General features: G+C 42.4%; 1 long non-coding RNA gene across 1 annotated transcript in view; it reads right to left on the reverse strand.

Moving 5' to 3' along the window:
• Positions 1-18854, reverse strand: part of LOC117501845 — an 89895-nt gene that overhangs the window by 20656 nt on the left and 50385 nt on the right. The window lies entirely within an intron of this gene.

Raw genomic sequence — 18854 nt, forward strand, 5'->3', positions numbered from 1 at the left:
GTGATTTTCTGTTGGCACACAAAGAAAAAAATGATAAATTATGAAAAGCTTTGCTTCATTCATGAGATTGAAATTGTTCAAATTTGATATTTGTGAGTCATAACTTTATCTTCTTCATTTTAGAACTCATAGTTGATGTATTAACATTGTGTTTGCATTTGTGTGTCCAGTTCAGTGGTACATGGAAATTCATTGAAGGATTCGTTGATAATGAAGTAATCAAATCCATTATGAAGGCAGCTGATGCTTCCTTGGTCAAAATCATTGTAACACCCAACAACCCAGATGTACTACAATTCACAGATGAGCACAAAATGTGAGTGTGTCAACCAAGAACATCTCTCTGGGTTATTTAATAAGAACTTAAATGAACATTTTATTGTTTACTCATACAGTCAAAGCATTTAGCGATCAGACCACACCTGTGTGTGTGATCACATTTACATCTGATCATTATGGTTTTGAAAAGACTGAGACGGTGAAGCAGCAGTTTTCTTCATCTCTCCCGCCATCCTGTCAGGTATATTTTAATTTGTCTTTATTTTTTCCAGTAGGTCACATTTTATAGCCGAAATAGACAAATCAACTTCTACGTAGAAAATTCACTGTAGTATCCACCTCACCAAAACGGGCATCCTACTAATTTTACTGAACAATTTCTCAATTCAAGTATTAAATATTTGTTAGGTTAGGGTTAGAGAAGAGGCGGTGGACTATCAGCCCAGCAGAGACGAGGCTACAAAAGGGCCCATTGCTCCCCCCAAGTGAACCTATGTAGTTAAACCTTTAAGTGTATGTGATACAGGATACCCGGTTTCTTAACTTTAGTTTCCTAACTGTGGTCAAGATCCAAAATAAAGGAACCAAAAACCTCAACCTCAGTCTACCTCATGCTGGACACTGGCCCAAAAAGTGGAATGACATCTCAGGTTCCTCCCCACAGGCTTTTTATGTACTGACCTGTTGGAGTCTCATTACCATTTTATGTAGGTTCAATAGGTTGTGAGCTGTGAGATTCCCAACTACTGTACTTATTATACTTTGAGGCAGGCCAAGTCGCTCCCTGGAAAACCTTGGGTTTGGACCTTCAATGACCTCTCTTGCATGCCTACAGTCATTCAAGCACTGCAATTGTTTGTGGTGCTGCTTCCTGATCCAGTTTTGAAATGTGGCCTTCTGAACTGTTAACAGTTGACACCCCAACAATGGCAAGATCATGGTGTAGGTCAGGTCTGTGGGTTGACTATGACTGTTCTCACCATAGTAGAGAAGCTTGAATCTTCGACTGGACTGGGTTGCTTGACACGAGGACGTTTCGCTTCAAATCGCAGAAGCTTCCTCAGCTAAAATTCTTGCTCTGGTAGTCTGACTTCTGTCTGACCCTTGTCGAGAAGAACAAACAGAAGCCACAAAAGCTGGAGTTTTTAAACCTAACCAGATGCCTCCTACCAAAAGGCAGACTGCTATTGGCTAGTGATTAATCATTTGCTTTAATTAGCACCTACTGTGCTCTAGTTAGCACTCTCCTAATGGCAGGGTAGCTGTCCCTCCTAATGATGGGACTGACACCTCTCCTGATGATGTGAATGACTCATTACCATGAACAAAAGACTGAAACTGCTTTGATCTGAGTACCCCATTGTAAACAGGGGACAAAGCGTGTCTCAGACCCCCTCCCTGGTTAAGGCTGGGTTTTAACTGTTTCAAATAGAATGCCTCCTTCACCCCTCTCTCAAACCATTTCTTCTCTCTGGCTAAGATTTTAACTTCCTTGTCCTCAAACGTGTGGTTAGTGTCTTTAAGGTGGAGATGAACTGCAGACTGAGGTCAGCTGGCGCCCTCTCTGTGGTGCTGGTATAGCCTTTTGTGTAAAGGTTGCTTAGTCTCACCTATGTAGTGTTCGTTACAGTTTTCCTGACATCTAATAGAATAGACTACATTGCTCTGTTTGTAACTAGGGATCCTGTCCTTAGGGTGAACTCATTTCTGTCTCAAGGTGTTAACAGGTTTAAAGTAAACTGGGATTTTGTGCTGTCTGAAGATCCTCTGTAGTTTTTCCCCTACTCCTGCTAAATAAGGGAGAGACACTCCTTTTCTTCTTGTCTCTGTCTCCTGTCTGTCTGGTCTCTTTGTTCTCTGGGACTTCTGCACTTTATCCAGGGACCATCGTGGGTACCCACATACTGTGAGGGCTTTCCGGACAAGTTGTTGTTCTTTAGCTCTTCCCTCTGCAGTTGTGGGTACCTGTAGGGCTCTGTGTTGCAGAATCCTGATCACCCCGAGCTTGTGTTCAAGGGGGTGGTTTGAGCCAAAGAGCAGATATTGGTTGTGTGAGTGGGTTTTCTGTAAACTCCTGTCTGGAGCTGCCTGTTCTCTCCAATCGTAACATCACAGTCCAAGAAGGCTAAATGGTTGTTTCTGGCATCCTCACGTGTGAACGTGATATTGGAGTCCACAGAGTTGATGCTCTGTAAAGTCTTCAACCTCTTGTTGCTTGATTTTAACCCATGTGTCATTGACATATCTGAACCAGTGACTGGGAGGGATGCCCATGAAAGACATCAAGGCTCTCGTCTACATTCTCTCCATGTACAGATTGGCTACAATGGGGGATACCGGAAACCCCATCGCACAACCATGGATCTGCCTGTAGTAATTTCCCCTAAACAGGAAATACGTGGTGTTAAGACAGATCTCCAAAAGTTGGCAAATGTGGTCTGGTGTGAGTTTGGTCCTTTCAAGAAGAGACACATCCTCCAGCAGTTTCTGCCTCACAGCTGAGACGGCCTCAGCGGTGGAGATGCAGGTGAACAACAATGTCACATCAAATGACACCATAGTTTCATCTGCCTCCAGCTGAAGGTCCTTGATCTTGTTCACAAAATCTTGTGTGTTCTCCACATGGTGGTCTGAGTTACCCACTAGAGATGCCAAAATCCACTTGAGGTGCTTGGCCAAATTGCACGTGATGGAATCTCTGCTACATACAATAGGCCTGAGTGGCACGTCCTGTTTGTGGATTTTGGGCAGTCCATAGATGCATGGAGTAGCGACCCCAGGGTACAATCTGTAGTATGCCTGCCTGTCGATGAGTCCCTCTTTCTCCAGGTTTTGGAGGTAGTTAATGATTTTCTTCTTATAGCCACTTGTGGGGTCTCTCTTCAGACACTCGTATGTATTGGAGTCACTGAGCAAGTTGTTGATCTTGGCCTCATAGTCCGATGTGTTCAGGACCAGCGTGTATCTGCCTTTATCCGCTGGCAGGATAAGGATGCTTTGGTCCTTCTGCAGTGCTGACAAAGCTTTCCGTTCTTTTTCTTTGATGTTGGATGGACGAGGCTTAGCACTGTTCAGCACTGCTGTGACTCTTAGTCGGAGGTCCCCAGCTTCGCACTCTGACAAACTGTTATGTTTAATGGCTGACTCTACTGCAGTGATGTAATCTACTGTTGGTATATGTTTAGGGGTCACTGAGAAATGTAGTCCTTTAGCGAGCACATCCTTTTCTGTCTGTGTAAGAACCCTGTCAGAGAGATTCTTTACCCAATTTTCCCTGTTGTCACTACTTGATACTTGGTGTATCTTTATAACTACCACCACTGAAATTACAGACTTCTGTCTGACCCTTGTCGAGAAGAACAAACAGAAGCCACAAAAACTCCAGCTTTTGTGGCTTCTGTTTGCTCTTCTCGACAAGGGTCAGACAGAAGTCAGACTACCACTCAGTAGAGCACATACTTCCGCCATGCAACATATCAATATTAAACTAATAAACTAATACATTATGCTATATTCCAGAGTTTAATCCAGATCATCTACAAATTTTAATCCATAGATCCTGGACATATTTCCCATCATTCCACCAAATTTTGTTCAAGTGCATTCAAAACCTTTTGAGTTATCCTGTTAAAAGACAAACAAACAAACAAACAGAAACATGCCGGTGAAAACATAATTTCCTTGGTGGAGGTAATTAGGGAAACTCTTGCACAAGATGATGATGTACGAATTCTGTCAATTACAGATGATTTCACTGACCGGATGAACATCCATTGAAAGAACAAGATTATATATATATATATATATATATATATATATATATATATATATATATATATAAACCCAAGGATGTTTCTGGGGCTGAGAAGGGAAATCCATAAAAACATTAGAAGCACAAAAAACTAAACAAATAAAATGAGCGGTAAAAATTATGAAAGATATTATCCGTAAAGATCATGTAAACTTTTAATGCCCTTCTTACCCCATAAATGAAATGCAGTGTCTAAGAAGAAGGGAGGAAAGATGTGATTCTTACATACTGGGTCAAGACCTCTGATGTAAAGTCAAAATTTATACCATATTTTAATAGAGGCAAGCACAAAAGGATTATCTGTGTACCAAGACAGGATCAAAGGGAGAGATGAAATCAGTAAGTCAGGGAGAGATGTACACAAACGTGACTGAACCTCTAATTGACCCTAAACTTTATAATGATCTTTTAACCATTAAATGTATTTTTGAATGTTAGCTGCGCCATAATAAAACATCAAATTAGGTCAAGACAGACCAAAGCAAAAATTGAAGAGTACAGTAGAGCGAGCCGAATGTGAGTCTACTTTCAAACACCATCCCAAAAGTCACCTTGACATGATTATTTCTAATACAATTTGTGAAGCAACGATGATTATGTGATTATATCTCTCATCACAGTTTACTGCTCCACACCTCTGATTTAAAATCTGGTTCTGTGAATGCTTCAGAACATCAACTGACCCTCATCTGTCTTTGTCTTTAAGAAAAGGAATCTGCTATGGAGCAGAATTCAGCGCAACCATCAAACATGATACTATGTTTGCAAAATGTAAGTTACTACATTAAATGTTGCAACCTGATGTGTTTTGGGGTAAATATACAGTAGTGTTCAGAATAATAGTAGTGCTATGTGACTAAAAAGATTAATCCAGGTTTTGAGTATATTTCTTATTGTTACATGGGAAACAAGGTACCAGTAGATTCAGTAGATTCTCACAAATCCAACAAGACCAAGCACTCATGATATGCACACTCTTAAGGCTATGAAATTGGGGGATTAGTAAAAAAAAGTAGTAAGGGGGGTGTTCACAATAATAGTAGCATCTGCTGTTGACGCTACAAACTTAAAACTGTTATGTTCAAAATGCTTTTTTAGCAATCCTGTGAATCACTAAACTAGTATTTAGTTGTATAACCACCGTTTTTCATGATTTCTTCACATCTGCGAGGCATTAATGTTGTTGGTTTGGAACCAAGATTTTCCTCATTTACTAGTGTGCTTGGGGTCATTGTCTTGTTGAAACGCCCATTTCAAGGGCATGTCCTCTTCAGCTTAAGGAAACATGACCTCTTCAAGTATTTTGACATATCCAAACTGATCCATGATACCTGATATGTGATATATAGGCCCAACACCATAGTGGGATAAACATGCCCATATCATGATGCTTGCACCACCATGCTTCACTGTCTTCACTGTGAACTGTGGCTTGAATTCACAGTTTGTGGGTCGTCTCACAAACTGTTTGCGGGAGATTCTTGCAAATAAATTAGCTTCACACAGGCGTCTTCTAAGTGTCACAGCACTTACAGGTAACTCCAGACTGTCTTTGATCATCCTGGAGCTGATCAATGGGTGAGCCTTTGTCATTCTGGTTATTCTTCTATCCATTTTGATGGTTGCTTTCCATTTTCTTCCACGTGTCTCTGTTTTTTTTTTTTTTTTGTCCATTTTAAAGCATTGGAGATCATTGTAGATGAACAGCCTATAATTTTTTGCACCTGCGTATAAGTTTTCCCCTCTCCAATCAACTTTTTAATCAAACTACGCTGTTCTTCTGAACAATGTCTTGAACGTCCCATTTTCCTCAGGCTTTCAAAGAGCAAAGCATGTTCAACAGGTGCTGGCTTCATCCTTAAATAGGGGACACCTGATTCACACCTGTTTGTTCCACAAAATTGACAAACTCCCTGACTGAATGCCACACTGCTATTATTGTGAACACCCCCTTTCTACTTTTTTTTACTAATAGCCCAATTTCATAGCCTTAAGAGTGTGCTTATCATGAATGCTTGGTCTTGTTGGATTTGTGAGAATCTACTGAATCTACTGTTACCTTGTTTCCCATGTAACAAGAAGAAATATACTCAAAACCTGGATTAATCTTTTTAGTCACATAGCACTACTATTATTCTGAACACTACTGTAGTAAAGGTTCAAAATTTGGCCAAGTCTGTTTCCTGTCACAAATCACAGCATGTCTTGATGAGCTTTACCTCGTCGATGGCGAACTCTGTGGATGAAGCACATCTGTAGTGAAACTACAATCTGCGTTTGTGACAATACAGGAGGGGCTTATAGTCTAGGTCCTACCTTCGGGCCCCTTCACACATAACGCAGTTGAGGCAGAATGGCAGATGGAGGAGTCAAATGCCACTTCTGAAAAATCAGAGCCACCTCACGCCTCGTGCAGCTGTCACTACAACTAGAGGTGGGACAAAGTCACTGTTAAGTAATTCTCAGGTCATCAATCTGCAAGTCCCAAGTCAAGTCTCAAGTCAGCTTGCACACAATTGGTGGCCATTATGACTTGAGACTTGATTTGGGACTTGCTCAGTCATGACTTGAGTGACTTGAACGTGACTTTGTCTCACCTCTGGCTACAACCATTCACACACACCAGCGCCTGAAAGACAACGAGTGCCCAGGAAGTACTCATTTGATCCCCCTCTCGGCAGGTGTCAGCCAAATGCCAGCTGTCACACACAAACACTCAACCCTGCTCACTGGACACTTAGAAAAGGCGGGGTTATTTGCGCTCCTGGTATTAGAGTTGAGAACAGTTGACCACATTCGAGCTGTTTGTGAAAATTGTCTAAACTCCGAGTGTGGCATCACCAAGCAACACACATGGGTGTGGCTGTGCCGAACACCCTCCCAACACATGTGGCTGTGGCTTGCGTGTGTATCACACCCCGACCCCTAACACATGTGGCGTGCATGCGTGTCGTGCCCCCCACTCCCCGAACACATGTTGCATGCCATAGTGTCGGCTCCCCTCTCAACATATGTGGCGTGCGGAGAGGGGGGGAACAAACTTGCATGACATGCTGATATTTATGTATAGACAAGCTCACAACCAGCCATGTCTGAATGCACACAGCATGGCAGGGCGCCTCTCAGCTGATCGTTGGCCAGCCACGCACTGACAGCTGGAAATGATGGCTCAGTGCACATGACGTGTTACATTAAAAACACAGAGAACAGAGCCAGGACAAGTATATAAATAAATGCTACCATAACTGCATACACAATTACATACCAAATAATTAAAATTAATCACATAACACAGAAACAAAGAGTGACAATTTGTTCTGTGCACTGAACAAACAGGTTGGTGTGGCTGCACACAGCAGCAGCTGTTGAGATCTCTGGACCCGCGAGTCACAGCTGGAGAACACGTACCGTGTTTTGAAAGACATGACCTTACAACTGTACGCAGTGAGGCACTTGAGTGTGCTTACTGTCCTCATGCGGAAATACATAAGCACATATATCGCCTTTGCCACAGGCTGGAGCAGCCGCTCAGTGCACACACCAGCAGGTTGCACCATGAGAAATGGACAGTCTGATCCAGCCCAGTCTCACATTGTTTTTTTTATGTGCCCGTCACGAAATGAGTAAAATTTTCATCATGGGTTTTTTTAACTCAATATTACTAACCCTACTCCTACCCCCAACCCTAACCTTAACCATAACCTAATCCTACTTCTTCCCCAAACCCTAACCATAACCACCCCGACCCCCCGTTTCACTTTTAATTTCATGCAGCCATCACTGAATGAATTTGAATGAACTTTTGCTGCTGTGACAAAAATTAGGCACTTTTCACCACAATATCACAAACCAACAGATTAATGTATTTTTTATGTTGCTGAATCATGACTTGCCATGAGCTGCCACCAGGCCCAGCACAGGCGCGATACAAGCCACAGCGGCGAGACAGCTGCCACCAGGCCCGGCGCAGGATACAGCGGTGAGCCAGCTCCCACGAGGCCCGGCGTAGGCTACAGTAGTGAGACAGCTACCACCAGGCCCGGCGCGGGCTGCAGCGGTTGACCAGCTACCTGAGACAGCTGCCAACAGGCCCGGTCCAGGCTACAGTGAAAGCCATCCAGCATTGCTAATCGGCGACCTGCAAGTACGTCTTCAAAAATGTCACCTAAAAGTGCAAAATTTGAGGAGGATTTTATGATCTCCGCTCAAGTTCTTTTGGATGATCTTTTGGATCAACAAATGGCGTCATTTCAGGAGCTACTGCAACAACAGGAAGGCACCTATAAAGGTTTTATTCAGATAATAATGGACTCCTTCAACAAAAGGCTAGATGGTGTCATTAAAGATCTGTGTGTCCTTAAAGTAAGCCTTCGGTACACTCAGAAGGAGGTTGATGATGTCAAATTAATTTCTGATGATCTGTCACGTAAGTGTAAAGAAATAAGAAAAGACATTTCTGTTTTTGATTTGACATACAACAATGTGGTTAGCAAATTTGATTACCTGGAGAACCAGTCTCGACGGAATAATTTGGTGTTTGATGGAATTCAGGAGTCTGAGTCTGAGGACAAGATAAGGAAGATCATCTCTGAAAAACTTAAACTAGACCCTGAAAATAGATTGTACATGGTTCTGTGAAAGTTGTTGCTTAATGTTCCCATTCACTTCACTTAATGATGAAGAGTTTGAAAGACATCTTCTTGATAATTATGATGGTTTCGCTGTTAATGAGATTTTGTTATTCAGTCCATTTGAACTTGATCGAGATGATGTTACTCATAGATTACAAGCTGATCCTGATATGAATTTTTTTTCTAATGCAAACAACTCTAATTCATGTGATTATTATATGACAAACTCAAATTCAAACATCTTCTACAATCTTATCCTAATACTTATTAAACATTTTCAGTCTTACATTTAAATATTCGTAGTCTTCCTAAAAATAATGACAAATTGACACATTTTATATCCTCTTTGAATTCTGAGTTTTCTGTAATCATCCTGACATAATCATGTATGACTGAGCAGTGTAAAGACACTGGCTTGTATGAACTGCCACTTTATAACTCTTACAGTACTCTGTTTATTCTGTTTGGTACTCACTCTTTTATGTAGAGACTTTTCAATGCACTCTCCTTTACAGGAAGGAGTCTTCTATTGATGTCACATTTTCTGAAGAGGGAAAGAGTCCCCAGTTCTGTTGAGCATTCCTCTGGAGCTTCCACTGGCAGTGCAGTAGCATTCCTTCGTGGCCCTCACCAGGATTTGGAAGAGAACTCCCAACTCTTGAGTTTTGTTGCCCCATTTTGTCTTTGACTGGTTTCTTTATCACTAATCAAACTGTGCTTTAACATCACTCTGTGTCTTGGCTGTCCTGCATTTAGGGGTTCCCCTCCTCCCTTGGTTCACCTCCTCCTGACCATAACAGAATGGACCTGCCACAGCAGAACCTCGCAGGCAGCATTCCCAGTCCTACTGTTTTCAGGACTTTTTGTGAACAATTTACTTTGTTTTAATTCCTTCCATGGATACCAGAAGGAGAAAACAAAGAAGGAATGTCTGGTCAAGGCTCAGAATATGGTCAAAGCCCACCCATGGGCTGTGGACCTCCTGCCAGAGCTTTCTTCTGTAGAGAAGGTGTTACACAATAATAAACCTGGGCACAAGACTCCCTGGTGTATTTCGATGGACTACATTGCCGGGCGTCAGCCATGTCCGAGCAGCCTCCCACCACACCGATTGTCTCCTCGACTCCTCTTGCCATGACCAAGCTCACTCCCAGTAGATGGCACCAGCTGCCAATGGCGACACAGGCAGGGCCCCACTGAAAGGGAAGAGGAATCATGCCAAGACTGTCGATAGAGAACTTAGTGGTTCAGATGAAATGGTAGTGAACATTCATTCCAGCCCCACTGAAATCTCAGGGGTACATCCAGGACCTGTCCCGGAAGTGGTGATGGGGGAATGAGCTGCCTCCTCTCCTGAGGACACCCCTACTCCTATGGTTCTCATCCAATTACAGCCCTTCATAACTTTAGCCTGGAACTTTTTGTCAGTAGATCTGGCAGCTGTGTGTGTCCACCTGTCTGCTTTACAGAAGCAATTATCCCAGCTCCAGAGCTCTTCCACAACTCCAGCTCCTTCCACTGTATATGCTTTCATCTCCTTGATCAGCAAAATTTGCAGTCTCCTAAAACCCCTTGTCAATAAACCACCAGCTATCTCTACAACCGGTTAACTGCACTCCTCCTCATCCACCAGTGGACTCTGACTCACCACAGCGCATACACCCAGCTGATCCATCCTGGGTTTCGCTCTTGCCAGCCTCCAACTGTGGCTTGGGTGGAACCAGGGAGAAGAGGAGCAGTTGCCATGACTAGCGAGGAGGAGCTGCCTGATATCTCATCTGATCCTTCTCCAGATGGCGGGGGGGGGACAGACTAACCAACTTTGAGAAATTTCAGGTCACATGATGATCCCTGCTGCACGGGAAATTTGGGCCCTGTTGACATCACTGAGGGGGACTTTCTTCCAGTTCCTGGTGACACCACAGAGGAGCTACCTGCCTCAACTTCAGAGGTCACTTCCAAAGAAACTGTACTTCCTGCCACAGACACCTTCCAGGAGCAGCTGTCAGACCTTACAGTTGAGTTATCATCTCACTGCAGGGTGGGGGTAGGGCTTGATAATGGTTGTGTGCCACTTCTTACAGGTCTGAGGAAGCTGGGGCCGTCCGTCTGAGACCAGGTGACATTATAGGGGAGTTGAGTGTCTCTGCTCTTGACGACGGGATTCAGGAGATGATGGCACCTTGCAACATCACTGAAGTGGGGCTGGACATCCCCACTCACAAGGATGATGCTGGTAAAAGTGGGGTGGAACTCAAAAATTTCTGTGCCTCTTTTTGCAAGTCTGAGGAGGCTGTCCGTCTGGATCCTGAGTCTAAGATTTTGGTTCCCAGGGATGCAACCCAGGAGATGGCAGCCTCTGCACCAGACTGTGTTGGTGAAATGGGGTTGGACACCCCCACTCCCAAGGACTGTGGTAAGGGGCTGGATGTCCCTGTCTCGGCACCAGTGGAGAACTCTGGTGAGTCAAATGCTCACCCTCCTGCCTCCACTGGAGACTCCAGTCAGTTGGGCTTCCTGACACCGATCCGGATAAACAGTATCCCCAGTTGTTTAGTTACCAGCGGAATGATGTTGACTTGTCTTTTGGGTTGTCTTAATGTAAATTTATCTCAGGATCTTGATGACAATGCAGGCTTATCTCCCAGTTGTCATGACGAGGTAAATGTAACTCAAGAATTCCAGACCAGTCCAAACCTGTCTTGTAGGTCCTCCAGATCCAGAGATGGAAAGGGTTTTACATTCCCTGGTTCCCAGAGCAGTTCCAGTTTTACATCCCCAAATTCCCAGGCCAGTCCAGGTTTATTTCCTCCTGCTTCCCAGATCAGTCCTATGTCCCTAGCTCCTGGTTGCCAGACTAGTTCTATGTTTTTATCTCCTGGTTTCCAGTCCTTAGCTCCTTGTTCTGGGTCCTTGTCTCCTGGTTTCCAGACCGGTCCTATGTCGCTGTCCAATGGTCTCTTTACCATTCCTGGTTTTCAAACCAGTACGCCCCAGTCTTTCCAGCTGGGGCGTGACTCATTTGGTTCATCGACTGGTTTTCACACAGTACAGCCCCGTTCAGTGGGCCTTTCCAGCCCAGGCATGTTCCAGATGGTCTAGGTCACCCCTGTTAGGTGGGCCTATTCTGCCTGGGCAACAGGCCAGCCCACTGTTTCCTGCTTTTCGGCCCCAGTCATGGTTGTTTGGTGGGCCTTTAATCCCTCAATGGATTGCTGGGTTGTCATTCCCCGGCCTTTTGGGCGGTTCTCACCGGCTGGGTGGGCTTGTCTCCGTGGGTCCATCCCCTGCGTCCCGCCCGGTGTTGCTTTTGATGGGTCTGGGGTGTATTTTGGGTTCCGGTGATGGTCTCCCCATGTTTGTCTCATGTCCCCAGTTTTTTCTGTGTTGATCTGTCTTCCTTGTGGGGTGCGCTGTTTTTGGACTGTCAGGGGGTCAGCCATTTGGGGGGGTACTGTTGTGGTTCGGTCTGTGTTGGGGTTCGAGTCTCCTCTCTGTTAATCTGTTACCAGATCTGATCTGTCTTCTTCCACCTCTTATCTTGTATCACCTATTTTCTGGCCTAACATTCTTTTCATATCCCAGCTTTTGTCTGTCTCAGTAGTTTTTGCCATTTCCAGGTCTATCACTCCTTGTTAATTTCACCCTTTTTTTTTTTGTCTTGTATTCTTTGCATTGGCCCTTTATTATGTTTCAGTGTTTAGCACTCTCTGCTTCCCTCTAGTGACCCTTTGTCTTCAAAGTTCTTAGTCTGTCTTTGCTTTACCTTCATCTAGTGCTCATTTTTGTCCCTACACATAATGTGGCATTATCATTTACACCTTGGTTGGTCTGCACCTATAGCTGAGACATGCTACTTAAAGTGACTCTGACTTTGCTTCAGTGCAGGTCCATTGTCTCTGTTTGCTTGTCTGTGTATACATGAAAGGTTTGCACTTGCAGCCTGAGTGCTTCCTGTCCTCCTTCTCCTTGGATCATGTTTGGAGCGCGAGTTAAAATTGGTTTGCACTTTGGAGCAAGAGACTTTTTCTTGGAATCTGGTTTTGAATGAGAAGACTGTCTGTTTGAACATTATTTTGTATACCAGAAATACTCTTGGTTGACTTTGGTGGTTCATTTTGGAAATTCACTCTAAGCAGCAAAGGCATTCCTTGGCTCTGCTTATTCTGTTTGGTACTCATTCTTTTATGTAAAGACTTTTCAGTGCACTCCCCTTTACAGGAAGGAGTCTTCTATTGATGTCACATTTTCTGAAGAGGGAAAGAGTCCCCAGTTCTGGTGAGCATTGCTCTGGAGCTTCCACTGGCAGTGCAATAGCATTCCTTTGTGGCCCTCACCAGGATTTGGAAGAAAACTCCCAACTCCGCGTTTTGTTGCCCCATTTTGTCTTTGACTGGTTTCTTTATCACTAATAAAACTGTGCTTTAATGCCACTCATTGTCTTGGCTGTCCTGCATTTAGGGGTTCACCTCCTCCCAACTGTAATGACATGTTTATCAAAATATCCGTCAACTTTTTCAGATGGATCTAGAAGTTTCTCTGATCCTTTTGATATCGCTTGTAAGGTTAAAAGGTTCTTTTCAAATGTTGGTGCTTCTCTTGCAAAGAAAATTGACTCCACAAATATAAATCCTGTTGATTACATTAAAGGTTCATTTCCTTCTACAGTTGAATTTGAACCCATAAATTCCAATGAGGTTTGTGAAATCATTGCTGGTCTGCGTCCATCTGCAGCTGGCCATGATGGAATAATTACATCTGTTAAATCTGTCATATGTGAAATTTCTGGACCATTTCTTGACCCTCTGGGGTCCAAGGGCATTTTTTGGACAGTTCACTCGCCTGGCATAAATATCTTATTATTGCTGTTAACGGCTCTCCCTGCATCCTATAATCAAGTTTTGTGTTGTTTTTTTCTTGACAACCTGTGCTTTCAGAATATGTTTTTTGTTGTGTTTTATAAGTGTAATAAATGTTTACAATCAAAATAGGCAAGGAAAAAAGCAAAAAATAATTTTCCACACATTTATTCAAAACACACAGCAAACTATAATAAACAACTTTGACACTTTATAAAGGTAATTTGAGGTCTTGTGTGAAAGGCTGTACAACAAAAAGGTTTAAGCAATAAACGCAAATGCACATTTTGAACAATATATAAAAAATGGTCTATGCATTTTGTTGTTGCTTGATATGGAAAACAGCGTTTTACGCAGAGAAAGCAACAGTTATCCAGTAACATTCACATGCAAACTAGTGGAGCAATCCTGATAGTTACACACTTTGTTTGAGCATGTGAGACTGTCATCGGAGGCTCTCCGTGTGCTCCTGCTTTCACTGATCGCTGTGCGTAATGGCGCAGGGCACACTGAGTATGTACGAGGTCTGTTAGAAAAGTATCGGACCTTTTTATTTTTTTCAAAAACCAGATGGATTTGAATCATGTGTGCTTGCATGAGCAAACCTTGAACCTTCGTGCGCATGAACTTTTTCACGCCTGTCGATTGCAGCCTTTGTGTGAGGTGTGTGTCGTGTGCTCGGCGTTTTTTCATTCCAAGGAAAAAGATGGAACAACTGGAGCAGCGCCACATCAAATTTTGCCAGAAACTGGGCAACAGCCAGGTGGAAACCATTCGGAAGATTCAGACGGCTTTCGGTGAAGATCCTATGGGCATTACACAGATCAAGGAGCGGTACAAGCGGTTTAAAGACGTCCGCACAACGGTGGATAGCAAGCTACGCTCTGGTCGGCCATCAACACACCGAAATGACCAGATCATTTCCAAAGTGAAGGCTGTGGTGATGCGGGACCGTCGTGTGACTATCCGAAAATTGCGGGAGGGGTGGACATCAGCACTTTTTGGAACATTCCACTGTGACAGAAGATTTGGTGGTGAAAATCATGCCGATGGCTTCGACACAAAGCTGCCGACGGCGGCGCAAAAGCGCCTTTGTGTTGAAGTCTCACAGGACTTGCTGTGGCATGCCCACCTCTTCCACAATTTCTCACATAGTCACGCAACTGAAAAGTCACCGAAAGCCATATGAATCATCCGAATGGTTTCCACCTTGCTGTCGCCCAGCTTCTGGCAAAATCTGATGCGCCGCTGCTCCAGTCGTTCCATCTTTTTCCTTGGAATGAAAAAACGTCGAGCGCATGACACACCTCACACAAAGGCTGCTTACCAGAAAATGATGCAATCGACAGGCATGAAAAAGTTCACGTATGGGCACGAAGGTTCAATGTTTGCTCAGGCAAGCACACGTGATTCAAATCCATCAGGTTTTTGAAAAAAATTAAAAGGTCCGATAGTTTTCTAACAGACCTCGTAGTCATTGGAGCACCCAGTGGGCTATTCAAACGGGCCAACTAGTAACATCACTCCTGAAAACGATCTTTGGCTTTTCACTTGAGGTAACTCTGCCCTACAATTGGATTTTGTAAAACCGGTGAACCAATTCCAATTGGACACTCACATTTCGCACGTCATCACACAGCTTCTATGAGGAGTACAAAGATGGCCGATGGCTGGCTCGAAAGTCTGCGGAGTTAACTTTTCAGCAAAAAAAAGTAAGTTTCTATCTATCATTCAAAGGTTATTTATAATTTAGTAAAGCTTGGTCTTAGCCATTGTATACGACGGTGTTGACCCCAGAGCTTTAAACATATTTTTTTTCTTTGTCTTTGAAAACAGGCATAGTACCTTCTGATTTAAAGATTGCTAAAATCATACCTGTTTAAAAAAGGTGATTCAGCATCTTTTTCAAATTATCGTCCTATCTATCTTGCCATGTTTTTCAAAGATCTTGGAGAAACTTGTTTATAAAAGATTAAATCATCATTTGCTTAAGAACTCAATTTTATATAATTATCAATATGGTTTTCGGAAAAATCATTCAACTTATATGGCTTTGATCGAATTATTGGATAGAACTCATTTAGCTTTGGAAAACAGAGTTTGGTATTGGTGTGTTTTTAGATCTTTCAATAGCATTTGATACAGTAAATCATGAAATTTTGCTTTCAAAGTTAAACAAATATGGATTTAAGGCAGCTGTACACACATGGCTTAGTAATTATTTATCTGAAAGAAAACATGTTTCTCCAAACCTGGACTCGGATATCAATTGTATATAGTGTGGAGTACCTCAAGGTTCAATTCTGGGACCATTATTGTTCATAATATATTAATGATTTTGCATCAGTTTCTACTACATTGCCTTTGTTTGCTGATGATACTACTCTTTTTATTTCCAGCAAAGCTATTGATAGATTGGTTAGTACTTTAAATGATGATCTTTTTAATTATTCAACCTGGTTCAAAGCCAGTAGATTATCGTTAAATATAAAAATGTCAGATTTTGTCATTTGCTGGCAATAAAAAATGTAATCATGGTGTAATGAAAATTTTCATTGATAATGAAATAATATCAGGGGTCTCATCTATATGTTTTTTGGGTGTGTGGATAGATGAGAAACTGTCTTGGAGAGAACATATTGATCATGTTTGTAAAAAAATAAAAATAAATAAACAATTAAAAAATAACCAAGTCAATAGGAATCATAAGCCAAATAAGATATTTAATACATCACAAATGTCTTTTAACATTATAGTTTAGTTTTTCCATATTTGTTGTGAAAGTGTAGGAACACGGACCCACAACAGGGGGCGCTAAATGAACGGACAATGGATAAGCCAAACAGTAACAATTTAATGTTATGAAGTGCACAACGGAATACAGACAAACACAGTTTTGGTACCACAGACAATTAAATGTTGAGTGACGTGTGGGCAGGCTTGAGGATAGGAGACGTCCGTCTAGAACCGAGCCGGATCCCACACAGCCTTCACCGCCAACGGATCTGAAGAACACCGGAGCCACCAAGTCCTGGAGCCCCAGGTGGCCACCGTCTCGAGCTGTCAGACCGGGTACTGCTGGCAGAGAACAGAAACAGTTTAGATGAGTGTGAGTTCGCACACTCAGTAATTCCACCGTCTGTGTTCTTTAGGGAGGGAGCACCTCCACCTCCAATCACACACTCGTGCAGCTCCTGTCTAACCACTTATCTGGTTGGAGTGTGAAGCGAAGCCGTCGCTGATCACACCAAACGCCAATTCCCCAAATAAGGCAACACCACAGGAAAACGGCTGCAAAAAGAGTTCAGACTATTTGTCAGAGTTGAATACAGCAGAGAAGTTACCTCCAAGGTAGCTGATTTCTCGGCGGGGAGGTGGAGTTGCAGTCCGGCCTTTATGGTGGTGGTGGTATGATGTGAATGAGTGACAGCTGGTGCTGATGACGGGTGACAGCTGTCACTCCCGGTTGCTATGACGCCCTCGTGCTTGAAGCCCGCACTTCAAGCAGGGTGCCATCTGGTGGTGGTGGGCCAGCAGTACCTCCTCTTCAGCGGCCCACACAACATTTAAGTTATTGTAATATTGTATGGGGAAGTACCTTTGCAACTTATGTAAACAAAATATTTCTTCTACAGAAAATTTTTGCTTGAATAGCTACTCGTTCGAAACCTTGTGCTCCAAGTGTACCTCTTTTTTTTTTTTTAATTGCAGCTCTTAAACATTTCCCATATCAATATTTTCTTGACTTGTACGTTTGTTTTCAGAGCTCTCTATGATATTAAGTGGCCTTCCTTCATTAAATATTTTGTGCATAACCATCAAATTTATAATTATCCGACCAGGCAGGCTGCACATTTGCATTTACCTTTGCATAGAGTGACTCGTTATCAGCATCACATCAGATATCATGGTGTTAAATCTTGGAATGATAATGTACATCTTGTGAATCCATCTATCACCTTATATACATATAAAAGTGCACTAAAGGCGAAGATCCTGCCGGAGTATTTACAATGATTTGTTTTAATCTGGAAAAAATGGTGTAATTCTGTTGTATTCTGTTATGTTTGCTTTGTTTGGGAGTGGATTCTCTATAAGCCTTTTGGCTTCCACCACTCCCTTGCACATTACTTATATTGAATATTTTTTCTCTCCCTCTCTTTTGTTGTTTTATGTATATACATTATTTTGTATGAGTTTTATTTTGGGCAAAATAAATCAAATCAAAAATCTGTTCCGCTAATCTGCTAACCATCGAAGATAATGTTTTCATTATCAAGTTAGCTTTTTAGATAACTTTGAAAACCGTCATCAGACCAATTATTTTCCGATAAGTTTTGGTCCAATAATTTTTAGTCCACTAACATGTTTGCAGAGATAGCCTTTTGTAGTAGATGTACAGTTCTATCCACTACAAACAGAGAAGAACTAGTTCTAGAAAAAAACACTCTGTTCTCCACAAGCAAAGAACTGGTCACAGAAAAGAAAAAATCACATTTATTTTGACCTCACAGTGATGCTGGCACTATTGCCTAAGTCATCCAGAGGAATACAGTTTTAATTTATGGTTAAAGTTTTAAGCAAAGTACTTTCGGACAAGTTATTTAAATTAATGTCACATCTGAAGTTTTATAAAGTGAAAATATTAGATATATGTTTTAGTTTTAAAGTACTGGACTAATTTTAAAGGTTTTAGTGAGGACATGGTATGTGCGCAGTGCATTCTGGGTAAAAGTTCACGACAGGAGAAATGCATTTGAGAAACTCTGATCAGGGTCCACACAGACAACAGCATTAAACTCTTTGTATATTGTGCCTAAAACACTCGTGAATATTTTCTCTGGGTTTGTATACATTGTTATTGTGTAGGTTTTATGTAGAAATGCTGGAAAAAGCCCAGGTTGCTTCTCCAAAAGCAGAAAAGTCTGTTAAATTGTGATTTAGGCCGTGTGATATAACCAGCATCAAAATGCATAGAACACTGCCATCTACTGGCAATTGGTTATATCACAGTGTTTTTGAAGGCAGGATTTTAAAATTATCTGTAGGTTTCCAAAACCTGAGACCACACACGTGGAGATAAAAAAAAAAGAAAAAGAAAACATAGATCTGACAGGTTTAGTTGTACAGTGTGTGGTGTCAGCCACACAGTAAAAAGAACACACACAAACAGATTTCACACACGAACATTCCTAGGTCCGACACCTCGCTTTCTGATTGGCTGCATGTCACATTTAGCTCCTCACGTTCTTCTTAACACACCACACACAGCAG

Source organism: Thalassophryne amazonica, chromosome 20 (genome assembly GCF_902500255.1).
Source record: "Thalassophryne amazonica chromosome 20, fThaAma1.1, whole genome shotgun sequence".
Taxonomy (NCBI): domain Eukaryota; kingdom Metazoa; phylum Chordata; class Actinopteri; order Batrachoidiformes; family Batrachoididae; genus Thalassophryne; species Thalassophryne amazonica.